Here is a 24,222-nt window from a genome sequence, read left to right on the forward strand (position 1 = left end):
CTGTGCCAGGAACGTTGTAAGTAGAGTTCCGTGGCCTCTGCCTACCCCAACGGGAAATAGGCGTGATCTTACGTATGTATGTAAAAAAAAGAATGTATTACATTAAAAAGCTTCTAAATACCATGTAACATAATCCCTATTCATTGTTTAATTAAGAAGACGACATGGTCTTTATTCTTGTACAAAGTCCTTTATTAAATAAAAGATTAAAAAAAAGTAAGTAGGTATGTTTTTCAAATACAAAAATATCTTTATTCAGTAGGTAACATAGTAACACTTTGAATCGTCAATTTTTACATAACGAACGTCTCATCCACCTAAAACTACTGCAGCTTCTCACAACCTGTATAGCCCGGGAAAAGAAGCTGCAAGAAATACCTCGTAACAAAAAAATACCACTTCTAGATACCTACGAGTAGGTACATCTGTGTAACTAAAAACGGAATAGTCTCGTGGAAATTAGCCGGCGAGTCCTCGGTTTTTATTACCTCCGCTCCGAACGAGAATTGGCTGAGGCAAGGACCCGAATCTGGTTCCGGACCTGACATAGCATAGCATCGCGCCTGTGGCCCCGAAGGGGCAGACAGATGTGTAAAGTAGGTATACAGGGTGTTAGTGACATTGTAACGAAAACTTTGAGGGATGATTGAGACCATGATTCTGAGATGATATCAAATGTAATTTTCCGTCGCAAAAGTAAGGCACAGAAAATATTTAAAAAAATCCACTTGATATCAATCACTCATGGTCTGAATCATCCCCCTCAGTATTCGTTACGATGTCACTAACACCCATACCTACTTGTATGGCTACAGTATGTACTTGTGCGGCGTGTAAGTGACATCGTAACGAATACTGAGGGGGATGATTCAGCTGATTATTCTGAGTTAATATCAAGTGGAATTTTTCATCGCAAAAGTATAGAATTGAAAATAATTAAAAAGATACTAAAAAAAAAAACACGAATTTTGCGACGGAAAATTCCACTTCATATCAACTCAGAATCATGGTTTGGATCAACCCCTTCAGTATTCGTTACGATGTCACTAACACCCTGTATATACCAACTACTCGGCTCATCATCATCATCATCAGCCGTACGACGCCCACTGCTGGGCATAGGCCTCCCCCAAGGATCTCCACGACGATCGTCGGTCCACCTTGTAGCGGGCCTTCCCACTGCTCGGCTATATTAGTCCTAATAGGTTATAGGGGGCGTGTCCATTGCCATCAACTAGGCGCGAATTCTGGAAACTTCGTAATATCTATGATCCAAACATATATTCAATCTCATAAAGTCAAATTCAGTGGTTTAGAGCCCGAGCTAGGATTTGAACCTGTAACACTGAGATGTAAGTCACGCGTTTTCCTAACAGGGCTACCACCAATTTATTTACAATAGTACTTTTTTTTGACGTGGCAAATGGCATTAACTACTTGGCCGGACAAATGAGGAGCGCTGAGGGCTCTCACCCGGTAGATCGATAGCGGTAAGCGCCGAATGAGGGAAATCGTCGACCACGCCGGCGGGGTCGGTATCGGGGTAAAAAATAGTGCTTAAAATAATAAGTATTTCAAAATCGACGACGTCGAGGCAGACCACGACGACGGAGGGACGAGCTAGACGCCTTCCAGAACACCTAGCAGAACAATGTCCAAGACAGGGATGGTTGGAAAGAGAAGAGTCAGGCCTTTGCCCAGCAGTGGGACATCAAACAGGCTACAAAAAAATACTTTGCCAATCTCTGTCTTCTAATCGCAACTAGTAAACTTCAATAGAAACATAAGCTCATAACGCTATCCCAAAGAGGGTAGTACGGTCACGAGCATTAATATTATACACTTTGGTACCATATCACATTAACTTTTTTGACAAATTGAACTGTAATTCTCACGAAATGTCAAACATGGTAGTGCGACAGAGTCCTAAAGTGGGTACATTATATTGCTCATGACTGTACTTACATCCATCGCAAGATGAACTAAGTTGCCACACCTCACCGAGTTTTCTGTTAGACCAACGCGATAGGAGATGAGCCGTATCGCCGTCTATAATGGTCGAGCCAACTGTGTTAGTGAAATAAATTCAATAAAACGTTTTCTCTTTTGATATAAATCTTATTTCTGTCTCGTCGGAAGTCGGACCAAATGGGTTTGTCTGCATTTATAACAGCTTAACATAAGCAGTATATACGCGTCCCACTGCTGGGCACGAGCCTCCCCTCAATCAAACAAATCTACAGCTCTACCACGCTGCTCCAACGCGGGTTGGTGGAGGCATTTGGGCTGCGTTTCCATTGACGCGGAGTTGAGCGGAGATGTACAGGAATCGACCAATCACCGTGAGGGAGAGAGTGACAGAGCGACTTCGTTTTTCGCTCTCTCGAACGCTGTGATTGGTGAAAACCGCACATCTCCGCTGTTCTATGCCCATCTCCGCGTCAGTGGAAACCCGGCCTAACGCGCCTTCCGAAGGAATCATCTTGCTCAAAAAGTCACGCAGTAGCAAGTGGTCCCAATTGGTCAGTGGTGGCTCTAGGGCGGTGCGGGTGCGAGGTGTGCCAACGCACTGGGCTCCGACATAGAGGGGGGGGGGGGGTAGGAGGGGGTTCATAAAATCAACCAACACTGATCCACCCGGAATTAAAACTTTATCAGGTTAGATTGCGGCCACATAACACTCAAACTCATTTAATAGGTAAATTTTGGTTCGGTAGCTGTAAACTAATCGAAAAATGTTCGTATTTTAAGGGGCTGAGGGGTGCTACTTTGAGGTCTAGCACAACCTTAATATTTTGCTAGGGCCGCCACTACAATTGGTGTCCATTTCTACATGGACCTCCATGATACAAAACTTATACAACCAATTACCACCAAAAGCTAAACTTAATCCCGCCGAAAGTCAAAACGATGATGATTCTCAACACGTCCAGAGAACATAAGACCGAGTTTTTACAACGGATTCGTCCTTAGAAGATTACCTCGAAATTTACCACCCCAATATCACCCCGCAGAATTTACCTCAAACCCCAGAGTGTGGCCATGACAGCAGCGGGCAGCGAGGTTGTTACCATAGAATAAAAAGTTTTTTATTTATTTATTTTATTTAGATAACCAACAGCTTATAAGACAGAACATTTAAAGTATTTAACAAACCAACTTAAGCTACGTAAAGGTTACCCTAGATAGGTTATGCAGATAGAAAAGTACAATGTCATTATGAGCAGACTTGTGCAAACCCGCGCCGCGTTTTGCTTACGGTAAGTACATAATTTTAAAGGAAACAGTTTTTATATACTAATTACAGAACGGCAACTCTCCGCTCCCCACCAGCTGCTGAGCTAGGTTTACCTCAACCCCTCGGTCTTACTGTAGTCCTCAATCTCACGTCAGACGTCACAGACACAGATGTGCGTACGAACGCTGTGACGTTATCGTTAACGTCAATGTGTAGCGTCTATATAAAACGAGGTGTCTTGTATGAAGTGTCAAAGGTTCACCAATAGCCTGACTGTAAGCGTGAGTGGCGCGATGAGACAATAACCGATTGGGGTAGTCTGAGGTACAACCTTCGCAAGATGAACTAAATACCTACCTACCCACACCTCACCGAGCTTTCTGTTAGACCAACGTAATAGGAGAGTCGTATCGCCGTCTGTACTGGTCGAGGCAACTAAGTTATTAAAAACTACACTTATAAATGAATTACCAACTGCCTACCAGCTTAGCCCAGTTTGGGGACCGCTGTTCAAAAGTGGCTCTAAATGGTTCGTGTAAAATTACACACGGTGCGGCTCGCCAGTTCTGTTTCTTGAACTTGGCTTGACACGCTACCGCGTGTCTAGATGTTGTTATTATGTTTTAATGGTACGGAACCTTACGTGCGCGAGTCTTTTTGTTTAAATTTCTTAAGGGAGTTTGTCGCTATATACTCGCTACCACTCCCGCGAGGCTGTACGCCGTTTTCATAGCCACAATTTTAGGGTAATCGAATCGTGACGTCTTCGAGAGAGGAAGATTTTCCTAATTAAGATTGCTGGTAATTCGCTATTTGCATGGTAGTGGATGAAGCCTGCGACCTGACCTGCAAACGAAGTGTGGAGTTGTGATTGGTATTGTTAGAGAGAGATAGGTAGATAAAATATTATAAGGGTGGTTCACCCAACTGTACCTACCACTTTTAAAGCGAATTAATTATGAATTAGGCTTTACCCAGTATGTATGTTTGCATGTATTTACCCTTGCCCAGGGATACTGGTGAAGACCTCAACGGTTGCAGAGGCGGAGATGGGAGCCATCGAAACGGCAATGCACGACGGAAACGGCGTGTCAGGGACTGTAACCTAGAACCTGACAGAGGGCAGCAGTAACTGTCAGTACTATTCAGAGGCGGTAGGAGTCCTAGTACGGCTTTGAAATCTACTGCTCTGAGCGCCATCCCAGTCGCGTCAGACAGCATACTGCGGGGCGGAAGGCAAGAGGAAAGCCACTGCTCTATTTTTCCCTAAAAATACACTGTACACGTGATAATCATTTGTGATCCAAACATAAATCTGATAACAAATTCGACAATTGTTGGATTAGGCCTTTGCTGGATTCGATCCTACGACCTCAAAGTGAGAGGCAAGCGTTCTACCAACTAGGCAGTAAACAGTATCTTCAAAATAGCTGATTCGCTATCTTCTGCATTACACCATTAAAATAGAAACAATTGAAAAGGAAAAACCTTTTTCTTAATACGTTTCTCTTTAGCTTGTATTCATACCCCATCTTACAGATAAATTCACCGTTTACGAGAATGTTACAGCCTATAAAAAACAATATCCCTTTTTTGTAAGCTGCAGAATAACGACAAAACAGGGCCCGCGGCACGGTTGTCGCTACAGGCGCAGCGCGAATGATATCAAGGGCTTCGACTAACACACGTACAACCGTTTATCTACGTAGATAGCATTTGCTGCGTCTATTCGAACTCATGCCGCCTGTGCAAAAGTATATACAGGCTGTTAGTGACATCGTAACCAACACTGAGGGGCTGAAACGGGCCAAAATTCTGAGGTAATATCAAGTGGAACATCCGTCGCAAAATTCGCGATTTTTTAAATTATTTTGGATTCTTTACTTTTGTGATGGGAATTTTTACTTGATATTAACTCGTAGTCATCCCTCTCAGTATTCGTTACGATGTCCGTACAAATACGTACGGGTGTTAGTGATACCGTGACGAATACTGAGGGGGATGATTCTGACCATGATTTTTAGTTGATATCATGTGGAATTTCCTGTCGGAAAATTCATGAAATAAATGCAGTTTTTTTAAATTATTTTCAGTTCCATACTTTTGCGATGGAAAATTCCACTTGATATCAACTCAGAATCATGGTCTGTATCATCCCTCAAAGTTTCCGTTACACCCTCTGAGTTAGTATCAAGTGGAATTTTCCGTCGCAAAAGTATAGATTAGAAAATAATTTCAAAGAACTAAAAAATACATGAATTTTGCGACGGAAAATTCCACTTGAAATTAACTCAGAATCATAGTCTGGATCATCCCTCAAAGTTTTGGTTATGATGTCACTAACACCCTGGGGTGTACGCGTAAATCACATAAAAACAAAAAATAGTACGTGAAATAAATGACAAAACATTGGATCTATTTCTAAATGCGAAATTCCGTTTTATAGTAATGCCGTCTGTCTGGACTCTCATTGGCCACAGCATCTATCGTAGATGATTCTTGCAGCACTTGTGAGTCTACGGGTTCCCGCAGCGCCGCTGATGACTATAGAGCCCTATAGCAGCGCGGCATTTCTTGCCACATCGTTCGCACACAAAACGCGACTCTTCAGGAGGTGGTAAAGCACGACGAAGATTTTTTGCTTCAGGTTTTCCAGCCAGTCATCGTCATGTCTTGAAGTCCCTCGTCATGTCCTGTCTAGACTAGCATCATTACTATACAATAAGTGACAAACTGTAGCTTATTAACCGACGCATTTTCATTTCACTCGTTAACTTGATGTCGAGTGTGCTACAAGTTACTATTTATTTTGAGCAGTTAACAAGAGCACTTTGCCTCGTTTGGCAATCCCAGTACAGACAGCAACAAATTCCACACTAATTAAAAGTGTGTTTTTCGTTAAATGTTTTTTTATTAATACTTCAGTAGAGCTCAGAAATATAACCAGTTTTATCCGGTCGCTACGAGATTAAATATGTTTTTTTGACGTGACTTATTGTAGATTACCCCCTCCCTGAGCCGAGATACGCGCTCAACTGGGCACTATTGTCTTAAACGTTGTACCGGGTGAGAGCCTTCAGCGCTCCCCATTTCTCCGGCCAAGTAGTTAATGCCATTTGCGGCAAATCTACAATACCTAAATAAACTGCCTATATACGTCACATTGCTGGGCACAGGCCTCCCCTCAATCAACCGGAGGGGGTATGGAGCATACTCCACCAAGCTGCTCCAATGCGGGTTGGTGGAGGTGATTTTACTGCTAATAGCCGGGACCAACTGCTTAACGTGCCCTCCGTAGCACGGAATCATCTTACTTTTTCGGACAATCAGGTGATTCAAGCCTGAAAAGTCCTTACCAAACAAAGGACAGTCTCACAAAGTGATTTCGACAATGTCTCCATTGCGCGAACCCGGACCTCCAGATCGTGAGCCTTACGCTCTAACCACTAGACCACGGAGGCTGTTGGAAATGTAAATATAATAAATAAATACATTACTGTTACTGTCGATTCGGCTTGTTTCTCAAAACTAGGAGCGCCGATTCAAACCCCGTCACCGGACTTGCACCAATGAGTTATGAATTTATCTTAAATGCAGTTTTCACTAATACAGTTGGCTCGACCATTATGGACGGCATTATAGATGTTGGTCTAACAGAAAGCGCGGTGAGGTGTAGGTACTTACGTTTAGTGGCATTGTGATGGACGCACTGACTACCCCAATTGGTATATAGTCATGTGTTTACGTTGTCACTGTCAATTGTGACATAACCCTCTTCTTTTAACCCTTTCACGGACAGAGATCATGGGTCATTGGTGGTTAATAATAGGTAATATTTATGACACTTTGGGATCGGAACTTCATTAGACATTCTGTCCTCGAAAGTGTTAAGGATCAAAATTGTTAAAGACTTTATTGTCAGACGGTACTATGACCAAAAAGAGCTCATAACAGTTCTATAAAAGCATGATAACTGCCTAGTAGCCCACAAAACTAAGTACTGTAGACTTAATAACACTGTCTGGAATAATTAATCTGCATAAAACGATATATATCTACAATACAATACACAAACTCTTTATTGCGCTTAAAACAAACATTAAAGATTTCACAATCAGTATTGCTAAGGTAACATTCTCTTCGAAGCAACCTTAAGATTATATTTTTTCTTTTGTTTTTTTTACGTGACTTATTGTAGATTTTCCGCAGATGGCATTAACTACTTGGCCGGATATTAACTACTTGGCCGGAATTAACTACTTAGCCGGAATTAACTACTTGGCCGGAAATAACTACTTGGCCGGAGAGACCTTAAGGTGTAGGAAATGAGTTTAATAAAAGCGTAGCGCTTTATCTACCACTGAACCTTCACTGAACTCATACTTACAATAAAAATAAAACCTTGCTTATCAAAGCCTTCATCGTCATCAGCCCATTAACGTCCCCACTGCTGGGGCACGGGCCTTCCCTATGGATGGATAGGGAGATCGGGCCTTAAATGGTCCAGCTATGCTAATGTGTTAATACGAGTCTCAAAATTATGTTAGCAAAATAAATAAATTAAAAAAGTTTAATTGAAATAATTGTATTTATTATTCAGTAAATAAAAATTAAAAATAATAATTAAGATTAATGTCAAACCAATAAATTTCAATTTAAGAAATAAATAAATTTAAATCATAATTATAATAAATTAAATTCAATCATTTTATAAATATATGAGTACAATATTTTTTATAGGTAATGAAATTGTCTTCTGTCGAAGAACTACATTTAGCTTAGATCGTTACTGGCTAGCCTTTGTTTGAAGTAACTACTTAGTTGACCTAGGGCTTAGGCTAGGCTAAGTGATTGTCTGTTTGTAGCCGCCTAGGTACTCAAGCCAAGTGCCATCAATTTGTCGGATTTGATATGTTTTAGTGTAAATCTATCGCTTCTTTCCTGGACTAGGAGCAAACAAAAAATAAAGAACGCAATTTATAATACAACGCATGTCGTGACAACCGTCATTAGCCCATTTGGTAGAACGCTGTCCTATCGAGCATGAGTTTATATAATTATATATGTATGTATCACTTTAGAATAATGTGATAAGGTTCATTCGTGGTCAAGTGGTTGATCTCGGGTACTAATCCCGGTGGAGACATACAACAAAAAATACATTGTGATCCCTAGTTTGGTTAGGTCATTACAGGCTGATCACTTAATTGTCCGAAAGCAAGATGATCCATGCATAAAAGCCGTTGGGCCCGGTTACTACTTACTGATGTAAGTATTCGTTACGAGTACATGAGTCATGTCAGGGTGTTTCTCACTCTATCACTCAACTTAACACCGCAGATGTGTGCGTCAAGCTAGCGGCCTCAAAAAAAAAATGGGCACGAAAAAATAATTTGACCATACCAAAAAATAGTACTCTTATTGAAAAAAATAGTACCTGTTGTAAAAAAATTAGTACCATCACGGTTCTGGATTTATAGCCATGTTTTATTGCACTTGCTAGCTTGACGGTGAGCGAAATTTGGCGAGAGTTAACGACAAGGTCTTTCGCTTTGATTTAAACGCCAAAAAATAGTACCGAAATAGTACTCACCCCCTGCAAAATACCGAAAGTAGTACTTCAACGGTTCCAAAGTTATAAAGGCAGTTCTTTGATCCCGCTAGCTTGACGTTTTGAAAATACCTATTATCTGGGGAACGCTTGCATACTTCAGTATGTAACTAGTGTCAATAAACTCGTATGAAATAGTACTCCCTACCATCATAATTTTGATCCGATTCTCTTTGTAGAAATGTTAAAAAATCATCATAACCTATGCCATACATTTGTTGTTGATACAGTCACGTAGACAATTACATAACCTCACAATTTATTCGTAAGTATTGCCATTTTGGAGGTCTACCCTACCATTTCTTTGCACTTCAGTGCTGCTATTACAAAAAATTCCTATTGCATACACCCATATGCACTAATTTTAATAGAAAATGGCTGCATGGGTCTAGTTCTTATCGAAAACAATCTGTGATTTTAATACATCATAATACATTTTTAATCTGCTGTTTTATTTTATAATTTATACTTTCATGTTGAATTTGTTACGGATCGAAGTGTTTGTTAATAAACAATTTGCAGTATTTGTAGAATAACTCAAAGAGTTTCAACAATGATATTACTTTCATCTAACAACCCTGGCACATCACCAATTTTTACCCAAAAATGGGGAAAAATACTGAAATCTGACAACATTCTTGACCATGTGTAATAATTTTGTTCGCGACTGTACTCGTCTTGATAAATGTATGACATAGGTTATAATGACTTTTTGACATATTTCTACAAAGAGAATCAGGTCCAAATTATGATGGTAGGGAGTACTATTTCATACGAGTTTATTGACATTAGTTACAAACTGAAGTATGCAAGCATTCCCCAGATAATAGGTATTTTCAAAACGTCAAGCTAGCGGGATCAAAGAACTACCTTTATAACTTTGGAACCGTTGAAGTACTACTTTCGGTATTTTGCAGGGGGTGAGTACTATTTCGATACTATTTTTTGGCGTTTAAATCAAAGCGAAAGACCTTGTCGTTAACTCTCGCCAAATTTCGCTCACCGTCAAGCTAGCAAGTGCAATAAAACATGGCTATAAATCCAGAACCGTGATGGTACTAATTTTTTTACAACAGGTACTATTTTTTTCAATAAGAGTACTATTTTTTGGTATGGTCAAATAATTTTTTCGTGCCCATTTTTTTTTTGAGGCCGCTAGCTTGACGCACACCCGCAGATGCTACGTAAAGACCTCATTTCTACGGCATTATTCTACTTACAAGCTTCACACGTTTATTTGTAACACTTCATAAATTACGCATAAGTACATTGATTTACGAACATCGCATCGAGTGGTGTTGTGGTATGGTGTCACGATAGTTACGTTGCGTTGGTCCCAGTTACTGTTTACTGAGGTAAGTAGTCGTTACATGAGTCATGTCAGGGGCCTCAATAAATAAATCTGACACCAGAGTTTATGAGGTTGGCAATGCACCTCACAACCCACACGATAGAAGAAGGAGAAACTAAAATTTTCTTTTCGCGTTCAAAGATTCACACAAAGGTCATGCAAATTATTTTTAAACACAATACCGTGTTAAATGTGTTAGTTCTATTGTGTTGTATGTAATCTCATTCTAGTTCCATTCAGGCAAACATAGCCTTAGTAGGATAGGACAAGCTAGGACTCCAGAGATGTAGTCAGAAATGAATGAACAATTTCTTTAACATAGGTACACTCACGTTAAGCTGTAGATTCCGGTTACTTACTGATGTAAGTAAGTAGTCGTTACATGAGCCATGTCAGGGGCCTTTGGCGGCTCAATAATAACACTGTCACCAGGGTTGATGAGCTTGGTAACCCACACGATAGGAGAAGAGGACACTCACTTTACTCGGGATCAACCACTGAATTTGTCCTTTGGATGATACCGGGTGTTAGTGACATCGTGTCGAACATTGAGGGGGATGATTCAAGCCATGATTCTGAGTTGAATCAAGTGGAATTTACCATCACCAAATTCATGATCTTTGTGAATTAATTTAAATTCTACACTTTTACGATGGAAAATTCCACTTGATATTAACTCAGGATCATGAGCCGAATCACCACCCTCAGTATTTGTTATGACGTCACATACACCCCGTACAGGTATATGAGTATATATGGGTGTCAGTGATACTGTAACAAATACTGAGGGGGATGTTTCAGACCACCTATCTCATCAGTCATCCCGTGATCATGGAACTTGCAACAGTGTCGAGATATCGGGAGTCTCATATCCCCATTTAAACGCGGTAAGAACCCGTTATTATGTGCTTTAACCATGATTCTGAGTTGATATCGGTCAACATCAAGATCTGGATTAAATTAGCGCGAACAGTGAATGGAACATTCCATTGCAACGGCAACTGCGCACTTCTAGAAAGATCTTAAACATTAAATCTGTTTTTATATGAAATTAAATTATTACGCGTTGCTTTTTTAGGATGGTACGTGAAACTTCAGGCGGGAAGAATTATCATTACTCGCAGTTTGCTTATAAGTAAAACGTTACGAGCTTCATTTAATTAGATTTTTTCAGTCCCCGCGGCATGGCTACCGTGTCGCGCGCGACGCGAATTATATCGAGGGCATCGACCAATAGCTGTACGCCGGTATTTATCCACGTAGCATTGGCTAAGCTCGCCTTTGTACATGAAAATATCTGTATAAATAATAATAATCTTTTCATATCTATTTTAAGTTTTTTGTATTAACATTACGTGCTGTCTACCTACTGTATATTTATGTCATTGTTTTAAGACGAAATTTGTAGCTAACCCTATCACAGGCTTTGTTCTTTTGGGCTGCTACTGTAACACAGCATTAAAAACAATTCTTGGATCTGTTTTGGATAGTGGTGTAAATTAGCTAAAAGAACTTGTGATAATAAATCACTACATAGTATAAAACAAAGTCGCTTTTACGCAACGGATTTTGATGCAGATTTTTTAATACATAGAGTGATTCAACAGAAAGGTTTATATGTATAATAACATCCATTGAATATACATTGTTTTAAGTTTACGCGGTTATTTTATCATAATTAAAGCACATAATAATGGGTTCTTACCGCGTTTAAATGGGGATATGAGACACAGTCATCCCGTGATCATGGCACTTGCAACAGTGTCGAAATATCGGGAGTGTCATATCCCCATTTAAACGCGGTCAGAACCCGTTATTATGTGCTTTAATTATCCATTGAATAGTGGAGAAATACTGTTAATGTTGAGGTTTTTAATGTGATGTCGTAAATAATTTCATTTTTTCCTCAGCATTGCACCCGAGCGAAGCCGGGACGAGTCGCTAGTAAATAAATAATTCTTAATCCATCCCTGGGTAACCTACACAGGCAGGTGTACGGCGACAAACCAGCAGACGAGAGACAAATGAAACGTGCGGCCCGCGAGCGCGCTCGAGCGCACTCCAAGCGCGATAGTGCTGTCACACTGTCGATAATATTTATATCAGAATCAGAATTCACGTAATTATCATAGATAAATTTGTTGAAGGTCAAGTTAACATTTTTTAATCTACGTCATTTCGCAAGGTGTTATGGCTGAGGAGAACAAAAAACTGCAACAGCTTTTTTTGACGTGACTTATTGTAGATTTGCCGAAGATGGAATTAACTACTTGGCCGGACAAATGGGGACCGCTGAAGGCTCTCACCCGGTACAACGTTAAAGACAACAGGCCTGAGGGTGCCCAGTTGGGCGCGAACTTCGGCTCAGGGCGTCGTCTGAAAGGAAAAATATTTGAAAGAATTAATCGACCCTAGTGAGTTCATAGCGATAAGCGCTGATTGAGGGAAATCGTCGACCGCGCCGGCAGGGTCCTGAAGTGTTTGGTGTCGCGAGCTGATTGGCCGCCTCTATGGGTAGAACAGCAACACATCTTTTAAATCAATCTAGGTATAGGTACATTATAAGTTATTTAATAACTAGAGAAACACTTAAATACCAGCATCGAATGGTCAGTTTTTTTTTGACGTAACTTATTGCCTCCGATGGCTATCTACCACCTGGCAGAACATTTAGGGAGCGCTGAAGACTTCACATAGAAAGATTTAGAAGCACACATAGAAATAATTCATCTAAAAAGGCATATTACAATTTGACATTTGCGCATATAAAACTAAGTGCGCAATGCCAAGAAATGTTAAATAGCAATACTGCTTTTTTATATGAATAGGGTAGGTATTTGACTGGGTTAAAGATAAATTATAAAATGTCAATCTACAAATAGAAGCCAGTCTAAGATGGATTGACAGAACAATATTTCCAAACAAACTCTGAAGAAAATTTTCGTTTTGTCATTTCAGTCATCCCGTGATCATGGCACTTGCCACAGTGTCGAAATATCGGGAGTCTCATATCCCTGATTTAAACGCGGTAAGAACCCGGTATTGTGTGTTTTAATTATGATAATGGTGCTAATTCCTGTAAACACCATTTGATTTTATTTTAAGTTATATCTGTCATTTTCTTATCCGCCGCAAAGGAAAGGGACGTGTAATCGACAAGCATAAAATTTATGAAACACACATCAATTTTAAGCACAAATCTAAAACAATCGTCTAAAAATTTTACAATTGCCAATAACCCGACAGAATTAAGTTGACAGCACACGTCAAACGGTTTGCATACCAGCGAGATACCTTTTTGATTCGCCCGGGTTATCCATTCGTTTACTCATTCTTTCTAAAATTAAGAGCTGTCAATCGTCCGTCCCTTTCCTTTTCGGCGGATAAGAAAATGACAGGTATAACTTAAAATAAAATTAGACGGCGTCTGCAGGAATTGGCACCAATAACCGCGTAAACCTAAAACAATGTATAATCACAATTTATATCGATATAAAAGCAAGCACATCACTAAAAGGGATACACAATTGCATCGCATGTAGCACAAATGCACTCGGCTACACAGGGCACGCTTGCTTATGACGTCACAATTTGAGAGGCTGGCATCTACCCTGTGATCTTGTCCTATGCGCCTCGCAATGTTGGAGGAATGAAATCTTTTACTTAATTTAACTAATAAATTCAAATTCAAAAATATATTTATTCAGTAGGTAACATAGTTACACTTTGAATCGTCAATTTTACATAACGAACGTCTCATCCGCCTAAAACTACTGCAGCTTCTCACAACCTGTATAGCCGGGGAAAATTAAGTATGTTGTCTTCTCTACCAGTTGCAGTGCCCTTACCGGGTCCAGGTTGATACTATAATACTAACTTCTGTATTTTTATAACACCACAATTTGTACGAACACAATGACATGGTCGCAATAAATCATTCGTATTTCTAATTTATAGGGTGTTAAACGGACCTGTCAAATCGTCAGGTTAGGTAAGCGGACCCTGTGAAAAACGGGATAATTCTAGGGAGATGTCGATGATAGGGTGTTAAGTAAATTAAGTCTTCTTCTCTCGTGTGGGTTGTGAAGTGGATTACCAACCCCATCAACCCTGGTGTCAGGGTTACAATTGAGTCGTCAAAGGCCCCTGACATGGCTCATGTAACGACTACTTACTTACATCAGTACGTAGTAACCGGGACCAACTGCTTAACTTGCCTTCCCGAAGCACAGATCATCTTACTTGGACAATCACGTGATCAGCCTGTAATGTCCTAACCAAACTAGGGATCACAAAGTGATTTTTGTGATATGTTCCCACCGGGATTCGAACCCGGGACCTCCGGATCGTAAGCCCAACGCTCAACCACTGGACCACGGAAGCCGTTAACTAGTCATTTGCAAGATGAAACAGGTATATATTTTCGCACGCGAGTTGAAGACCCCTGATCTCATACTGAAGTTGTTCGTATCGTATATATGCCGATTTATGCCGATTCAATAGTGTGTAACATCCCTAACGTTCCAACGTTCCATATAAAGTAGAAAATTGTGAATAGAATGGAAAATTCCACTAGAGTTCTTTTAAAATGTAAATTTAATGGAAAAGATGATATCCCGTTGTGGTAAGTTCATACGAGACTATTCAAGTATTGATTTACCTAAAGTATTTTGACTTATTGTAGATTTGCCGTAGACGGCATAAACAAATGACGAGCAGAAGTGCCACGGCAGAAGCGCGAGTGTCGCAGATTCTGCATAGAGTTATTAAGATTTGTGGAGCGAGGTTCGCACCCATCCGGGCACCCTCAGGTCTGTTGTCTTAAACGTTGAACCGGGTAAAAGCCTTTAGCGCTCCCTATTTGTCCGGCAAGTAGTTAATGCCATCTGCGGCAAATCTACAATAAGGCACAAAAAAGTGGAGTTAATTACATTAAAATCCGCAGACCTTAAACCTGGTATTACTTTTTAGTCTTTGTTATGTGTTTCATTTGTCTTTGAAATGAAATATATTTAATTATTTGTTCTAAAGTGGTACATATCATCATCACTAATTTAACAGCCACGCTCTTGTCGGTGTACCATTCTCCATGCTACTTTTTAGGGAAAAATAGGGCAGTGGTTTCTCTCTTGCCTTCCGCCCTGCGGTACTCTCTAACGCGAGTAGGATGGCGCCCAGAGTAGTCTATTCCAAAGCCGTACTAGGACTCCTGGCCTCCGCCTCTGAATAGTACTGACAGTTACTGCTGCCCTCAGTCAGGTTTCAGGTTACAGTCCCTATGTCTCATGAATGTGGAAAAAGCAAGAGAAGTGTGTCAGGTAGGATTGGAGCAAATGGAATTCCATAGTCTCTGCTAAGCCCGGTGGTAAATTTACGTAAGTACATAATCAAAAAAAGTCGCTCCCGCAACCATTTAGTGTACGAATATTGAATAATTGAATAATAAAAACCTAACATAAAACCAACGATACAATTATTTCTCATTATGAACGTCTAAATTCCAAATATAAAAGTTTATCAAGTTACAACCACCAATTAAATTTATTTATTATTCTTTATTCTCCATAATCGGCGATAATATTCTTTGGAGAAATGAGACAGTATCGATAACTTGTTAAAAAAATAAAATATTCGTTTATATTCGAATGAGATTAACAAAATCGAATCAGCTTTCGAACATTGTTTTACCTACTTCAAAAGAAATCGAATTAAAAGTCTTACTGATTTTAGAATTGGTTGTAGTATAGAACTTTAGTATAAAATTGTTAATCGTGAGCATGCTATTTAAAAGCGACTTTTTGAATATTTTTTTAAGGAAGACATCGACCACCGTGGGCGTCGGTATGGAGGTCTGCAGATTGGCAGTCTAAAGACGTAAGTACTTTTATAAATCATCTCCCTAACATTATCCCGTTTTCTACAAGGTCCGCTTACCTTACATGACTTGACAGGTCCGGTTTTTTACAGAAGCGACTGCCTATCTGACCTTCCAACCCGCCAATGTCGGTTTCCTCACGATGTTTTTCTTCACCGCTGAGTTCGTAATTATTAACGATCCAAACATGAATTCGAAAACAAACTCGACAATCATTGGTTTACTCCTGAGCTGGATTCGATCCTGCGACCTCAAAATGAAAGGCAAGCGTTCTACCAACTGGGCTACCATGGCTTTTAAGTACTTTTATAAATCGCGGATAAAAACAACCATCGCAGTTCCCGCTACAAACGATTCCACGCACTAAAACCGACCATAACAAACATAAAAAGCAAAATAAATAACAAAATATAACGAGTAAATAACAAATAACTTAAACTCGTCAAGTCAAACTGGTGAGTTCAAGCCGACAAACTGCCTTGGCAAACAAATCGTACTAGTGGGCACACGAGGGCGGGATCCGGCCATGAAGAACCTCTGGGGAAATTCCTCCACGGCTCTAATAGAGTGACGCGGGTGGAGTAAGACAAGGACTGGCAGCGGATTGAATTGTTTCATACAATAATGAAACCAACGTTAATTCTTTTATAAAACAACTAAAGCTATTCCTTATCACTAAAAGCTATTACACAGTCAATGAATATAATATATAAATAATAATAAAATAAAATAAATAAATAAAATAAATTAAAATGAATAATTTTTAATAAAATTTTATGAATTAAATCATAATAAACATATGAAAAACACTTAAATATAAGTGCAATAATATTGTTAAAATATACGTAGTAAGTATGATTTAAATACAAATTGTATCGCTGACTAATAATTAAGTATGTTGTCTTCTCTACCAGTTGCAGTGCCCTTACCGGGCCCATGTTGATACTATAATACTTACTTCTGTATTTTTATAACACCACAATTTGTACGAACACATGTTCGCAATAAAACATTTCTATTTCTATTTATATGTATTTCAAAAACGCTTTATTGCACATATAAACATGTACACATATATAAACAGCCTATATACGTCTCCCACTGCTAGGCACAGGCCTCACCTCAATCAACCGGAGGGGGTATGGAGCATACTCCACCACGCTGCTCCACTGCGGGTTGGTGGAGGTGTTTTACGGCTAACAGCCGGGACCAACGGCTTAACGTGCCCTCCGAAGCATGGAATCATCTTACTTTTTTCGGACGATCAGGAGATACAAGCCTGAAAAGTCCTTACCAAACAAAGGACAGTCTCACAAAGTGATTTCGACAATGTCCCCATCGGGAATCGAACCCGGACCTCCAGATCGTGAGCCTAACGCTCTAACCACTAGACTACGGAGGCTGTCTGTCTGTATATTTTGTATATTGCTGCATATTAAAAAAACTGATCGTCTTAAAATTGCAACTACATATAAATACAACACTAAAAACAATTACAAATGGGACAGGAGAAGTACAATCGGCGGCCATATTGCTAAATAGCAATTCTTCCAGCCACCTTAGGGTGAATGAACTCAGTTCAGTTTCTTTTTTCTTTTCATTTTTTCAGATCCCTTTGAGTTTGAATTCAAATTTCGATCATTAGGTAACTGATATAACTTAGTAGGTTTTGTGCTTGGTTAAAAGGGGGTCTATAAAGTTTTTTTTTCTGTTGACATTGCACTCATTGTGCTTTGATGGCGCTGTACATTTATTCTTCGTTTAACCTTCTAATTTGGATAACAGATGCATGCATCTTTTTTTTTGTTTTTGGGTATAAATTATGACACTTTTTATTACACCCAGTCACAATTACATCTTCCACCCATTACTATTCTGATGAAAATAAAGAGAAGCAATGTAGGTAGCAACATGGTTCTTTACATAATATGATCCAAAAATATCAAGCAACAATTATTTTTGTGGGATTTGGCGTGTAACGGAACGTAAGGTGAGTAAAAGGGAAGGATGACAGTGTGCGAGGGAGAGAGGAGAGGGGTGTGGGAAAGAGGACGATTAGAAAGAAGGTTACGGAGGACTTAAAAAATAAACGACGGAAAACGAATTTGGAGCTTTTCCTTTCATATCCCTACATTTTTATTTTAGAATAATTATGTACTCGAGTAAAGAGGAAATAGGTAATTATCACGTTAGAGCTGTACAACGCCTTCTATATTGTTTTTTTGGTGAACGTAGCCTGGAAAATCCCTCATTGAAACTCACAAAAGTGGATTCGAAAATCAAATCCATATATATAAATCTAAAATTCATTAAATTCATTTATCTTTCAATTTTTTTTTTTACCTTTTTCCTCACCTTATGGTTGTCTGGAAGAAATCGCTTTAAGCGATAAGGCCGCCATTTGCCATGTACTTAGTTAAGAGACTTTTTGTAATTGGGTTGTTCTTCTTTTTTATCGACAATGATCTGTCCTTCGTTCTGCTTCTGATAAGTTATGTTTTAGAATTTTATTTCATGTTTTGATTGTCCAAAAATATAGTTATCTTATTATACTCAAAATACAAGCAAAATACTAATCGGTTCCTCAATTAGTTATTAACGTAGCTTGATCGTTTTTCACAAAATTATGTGACAGAGTGGTAAATTGAAATGCTGTCTCCGATGAAAAGGGCCACTCTGTCACAATATTTTTTTGGAATACGCCTGCAAAGAAAAGTATGTTACCAAGATAAAGAGAACCACTAAATAGTCCTCTACAGACACATCTTTATATGATGTTTTAAAATATTTATTGCCGTTATAATTTTAAAGATGTTAAATCCGATAAATCGAGAAAATGTCTTTTTATTGTCGATAAAAAAGAAGAACGACCCAATTATTTCTTTTTATTTTGGTGCAATAAAGTGTATTTGTATTGTATTGTATTGTATATAAAAAAAAATATTAAGTATTTTCGATCGCTTCCCGCTCCCGTTCATGACTCACGCCCGCCCTTCGCACGCCATTGGCAGTAAACAGTAAATGAAGCACAAAATCTTAGTCGGCTTGTGGTTCCACATGATACTCTATTTCACTGGTTCATTTTATCATAATCGACCATGCTTAACTACTTAGCTTTTTTATCAGCTTAGGGTAGTTGGTTTTTGAGCTGACGACAAAATAAGTTCATAATATATTAAACATACATTGAGAGTTATTGGTTGCGAGTGAACGGAACGCGATTGGGGCAACCACCGTTCTACACGCCCCTATGGAGTATTGAAGGCGATTATTGCACCAACAAGAGCGCAGCTCTTAAATAAAGAGAGAGAGAGAGAGAGTTATTGACAGAAGAGGCAAGATGATTGAACAATTGATAAGACAATGAATTTATTAAAAACGTTATAGAAGGGAAAATAGAAGGAAAGACAGGAAGGGGAAGACCAAGAAGAGATTCTACGGAACAAATTAAAGAGAAGGCAAACGTCGTGTCTTATAAGGAAGTCAAAGAATTGGCCTTTGATAGACAAGAATGGAGAATGTTACACCGACAAGAGCGTGGCTCTTAAATTGATGATGTAGAATATAAACATAACCTCTATGTATCACAATTGGGGTAGTCAGAGGAAGCTAGTAATCTGCAACCATAGGTACATAATAATATAAGATAAATCACGACTGTATTTTCAATTGGGGTAGTCAGAGGTACATCCATCGCAAGATGAACTAAGTACCCACACCTCACCGAGCTTTCTGTTAGACCAACGAGATAGGCGGTGAGCCGTATCGCCGTGTATATAATGGTCGAGCTAACTGTGTTAGTAATTACAGTGCGACATTATGCCGCTGTTCTTTTCTGCCGCGCGGCGAAAAACTCGTAGTGCGCGCCTGGCCGAATCTATAAATAAATAAGCTATTTGGTCTTAATATAAATAAATAATTGGAGGAGCTCGGTGGCGCAGCGGTTAACGCGCTTGGTCTGCGATTGTTGAAGTAAAGCAACTTTCGCAAAGGCCGGTCATAGGATGGGTGACCACAAAAAAAAAAGTTTTCATCTCGAGCTCCTCCGTGCTTCGGAAGGCACGTTAAGCCGTTGGTCCCGGCTGCATTAGCAGTCGTTAATAACCATCAATCCGCACTGGGCCCGCGTGATGGTTTAAGGCCCGATCTCCCTATCCATCCTAGGGAAGGCCCGTGCCCCAGCAGTGGGGACGTTAATGGGCTGATGATGATGATAAATAAATAACTCACTTGGCGACGTTTTTGCAGCTTGGCAACGCTTTAGCAACAAAGCCATTTCAGTATTAAATAGTTCAGCGACGTCGCCTTGGTCGCCGTCGACGTTGCTTCGCCTTAACTTACGGCCCTCACAGCCCCGCGACACAATCAAATACGGTCGACAGGACCACGAGCTTGATAAGGAAAAATCTGAAATTCGCTTGATTTGCTACAAAATTCCGTTCCTCCGATACGGCAAAAACGAAGGCAATATTTAATTAGTCTTTCATAATTATGACCGGAATTTAAGTAAACTTTCCTTAAGAAGATTCTGGTAAGTTATTCTTCTTTAGATTTTTTTCTTAATACAGTCAAAAAACAAACCGAGCCGAATAATATTATGCGAAGAAAAACGCGAAGAACGGACTAATTAAGTACTCCAGTCTTGGTACCCTTTGAAGCTATTTTAGGGGCTAGGAAATGAGCGAGTGAGTATTTTTTAATCCCCGACGCAAAAACGAATAGACGTTATAAGTTTGACTTGTTTGTGTAAATGTGTATGTGTCTGTGGCATCGTAGCTCCGAAACGGATGATCCGATTTTAATGCGGTTTTTTTTGTTTGAAAGGTATATCAGTCGAGAGTGTTCTTAGCTATATTTGGTGGAAATCGGTTCAGGTCTTCATGATCATCAGGTCGTTTGTTAGGTGTGACAGGAATGTTACACGGTCAGTTTGCTTTCAAGCATATGTGGGATCTGACATTTGAAACACTAATGTCTTCTGGAACCACTGAGCTGGTCTGCTGTTACCGTTTTTTTTCTGGTCCGGGTTTTTTTTTAATTTTAAAGTTAATTTTATTTACTCAATATCAGAAAAACAAATCAATCATTCAAAAAATTTTCTAACAAAGAAATGCATACTTTTTGCATTATAGTCGGCGATACGGTTCACTCACCACGTTGGTCTACTAGAAAGCACGGTGAGGTGTATGTACCTAGGCCTTTTGTTCATCTTGTATACTGACTGTTAGGGGACATAATTATTCTTGACGTGACTTATTGTCGCAAATGGCATTAACTAATTCCCCAGACAAATGACGAGCACTAAAGGGGTCTCACTCTCAACCGGTATTGAATAGAACAGGCCTGAGGGTGCCCATTTGGGCGCGAGCCTCGGCTCCGGGCGTCGTTTGAGAGAATTATATTTGAAAGAATTAATCGACCCTAGCGGGCCGATAGCGATAAATGCTGGATGAGAGAAAGAATCGAGTCGTCAGCGAGGTCGGTATCGCGGTCCTAAAGTGTTTGTTGCACGCTGATTGGTGGCTACGTAATATGGCTAGGAGCTATATGGCTAGGAAATGCAAATAATTCGATGTGGGTTATATAAAACTTCATTCTTAACGTGTGCAGCCCGCTTAAGTGCGAGACACAGTCCTCCTTAACGGCTTAAGGCGCACACACCATCGTTCCTGGTCTGTAAGCGCACTTACAGTTATTTTAGGCTAAAAAGTAATTAGTGCGGGGCGGAAAGTTACCGTTCCATACGCAGTATTATTCTTTATTCTGTGCCAATAAGACTGAAGCTTCCTTCATTCCGCTCGTTTTCTAGCCCGCTACCAACCCTTGTAATTTGCTGGGTTGGTAATAATGATTTTACTTTATACTAAGATAATAAATTGTGTCTAATCGGCATCCAAGGAGAATGTTGTAACAACTTCTGTTTCTACTTGGAAGCGTATATATTCTTTTTAATTTTTTGGATTTCGAACCTCAAAATCAAAAATGGATCCCTTATAGGATCACTTTATTAGCCGTCTGGCTGTCGAGTAATTTTCCTCGGGAAGTAATGGAATTATCTAATTGAAATTAACATATAATATGTAATTTATGTCTACTCCCTTGTTATTTTCTTTAAAATACCAAATGTACCAGTATAAAAATAGCGTACATTCTTCCGCGATGTACGCTCTCTCAGAATTTTCACTTTTGTATTAAATACAATAATCACTATCATAAAACAGATAAAGCTGACTTTAGTTTTATTCATTTTGAAAAAAAATATATAAGTTTAAAAACTAAATAGCGACTACGGAAACGCTCTAAAAAGTAAGAAACAATAAAATTGGTATTTCTCTGGAATTCTTCCGAATAAGTAGGTGACGCCCAATTGACTATCTTCTTCTATCGTGTGGGTTGTGAGGTGGAGTACCAACCTCATCACCTCATCAACCAACTATTGAGCCGCCAAAGGCCCCTGACATGGCTCATGTAACGACTACTTACTTAAGTCTCTTTTGATTTGATTTGATGTTTAGTACATAGTGACCTAACAGAGGGCAGCAGTAACTGTCAGTACTATTCAGAGGCGGAGGACAGGAGTCCTAGTATGGCTTTGTAATAAGACTATTCTGGGCGCCATCCCACTTGCATCAGACAGAGTACAGCGGGGCGGAAGGCAAGAGGGAAACCACTGCCCTATTTTTCCCTAAAATGTAGCATGGAAAATGCTGCACCGACAAGAGCGTAGCTCTTAAATTGATGATGATGATGATGATGAGATAGCCGTGGTCGTATGCTCTGGTAAGCAAACTCTTAGGACAATATGGCAGGGTTATGATGGCCGTTTTGAAGTTTGTCCCGCTCATTAAGTTTAGAATTAATTAATAATTACGTTAAAGGAGCTGAAACCCGTACTTCATTGTGTTCATGAAGTTCCGTATTAATTTATAGTTTTATTGACGGAGGGAATTGCCGTACTTTATCGGGCCGCTAGTTTAATCTCTCTCTCTCTGTCTCTCACTCTTTATTTAAGAGCTGCACTCTTGTCGGTGGAGTAATCGCCTTCAATACTCCATAGATAGGGCGTGTAGAACGGTGGTTGCCCCAATCGCCTTCCGTTCCGTAGTACACCGACCAATTTCTCAATCGGTTATGTTATAGCTAGAGCCATACCAGAATCCATTTCTTCGGCCTCCAACCAGTACTGATACCGCTGCTGCCCGGCATCAGGGGTGCGCTTTTGAAGTAGCCGCACTCGCTACGTCACAAGATCGTCATAACCTAAGTAGCGTTTTATAGGTTAGCCCGTCCCAGTGGAAAATAAAACCACAGAAAGTTGTACCCCATCCGTTTTGGATATATAAACACATTATAAACGTTACCCAAATTACTGCCTTTAAAAAATGCAAATGGGATTTTACATGGAAAAAGTGGGGAAGAAAACACGAATACTTAATTTGAATTTGAGACAGGGAAAATCATCTAAGAACTCATTCTTGTGATCTTGTCCCCAATAAAATACGCAATTGCCATCACTTTTATCTGTATTTTTTCATGTTTTTTCATATTTCTTCATCCGTGTTAACGAAAACGTGTTATTGTGACAAATTTTCGAGATATCTACCGCATTACATTAATTTGCGTTGGAAATGTACGCGCTTGAGTACCGAAATTTTCTTTGTACAATTTTGATGGCGTTAGAAATTATATTTGTATATTTCAAATTTATTTGTGCAATATTTATTTATTTGTACACATAGGACAGACAAAAATAAACATACAAAGATAACAAATAGGTAAGCTTATCAAATCAAATATACTTTATTGCACAGAACTTAGTTTTACAATTTATTTATGTTTAGACACGTGCTCTACGGGATGAAGCATAATAAAGCGAAAGTTGATGGTGGGGCTGGCAGAGGAAGACCTAGAAGGACGTACATTGTCCAAATTGGAGACGTCCTTAGAAAAGGTTTAGTGCGCTCTACTATGCAGCGATTGATGAATGTGGAGGAAGCAAGAGAAGTGTGTCAGGATCGAAGCAAATGGAATTCTATAGTCCCTGCTTACCCCGGTGTCCCCACAGGGAATCGAACCCGGAACCTCCAGATCGTGAGCCCAACGCTCAACCACTGGACTACTTAGGTCGGTCGTTAACAACCCTAATA

The 24,222-nt window shown here is 39.5% G+C and overlaps 1 protein-coding gene and 1 non-coding gene across 2 annotated transcripts in view; both read right to left on the reverse strand.

The window, feature by feature from the left end:
* LOC126377830 (uncharacterized) overlaps positions 1-24,222 on the reverse strand; it is a 361,766-nt gene that overhangs the window by 238,905 nt on the left and 98,639 nt on the right. The window lies entirely within an intron of this gene.
* Trnav-uac (transfer RNA valine (anticodon UAC)) lies at positions 14,512-14,583 on the reverse strand. The gene has a single exon. It is a non-coding gene; the product is annotated as a tRNA-Val (tRNA).

The sequence above is a fragment of the Pectinophora gossypiella genome, chromosome 24 (genome assembly GCF_024362695.1).
Source record: "Pectinophora gossypiella chromosome 24, ilPecGoss1.1, whole genome shotgun sequence".
Taxonomy (NCBI): Eukaryota; Metazoa; Arthropoda; class Insecta; order Lepidoptera; family Gelechiidae; genus Pectinophora; species Pectinophora gossypiella.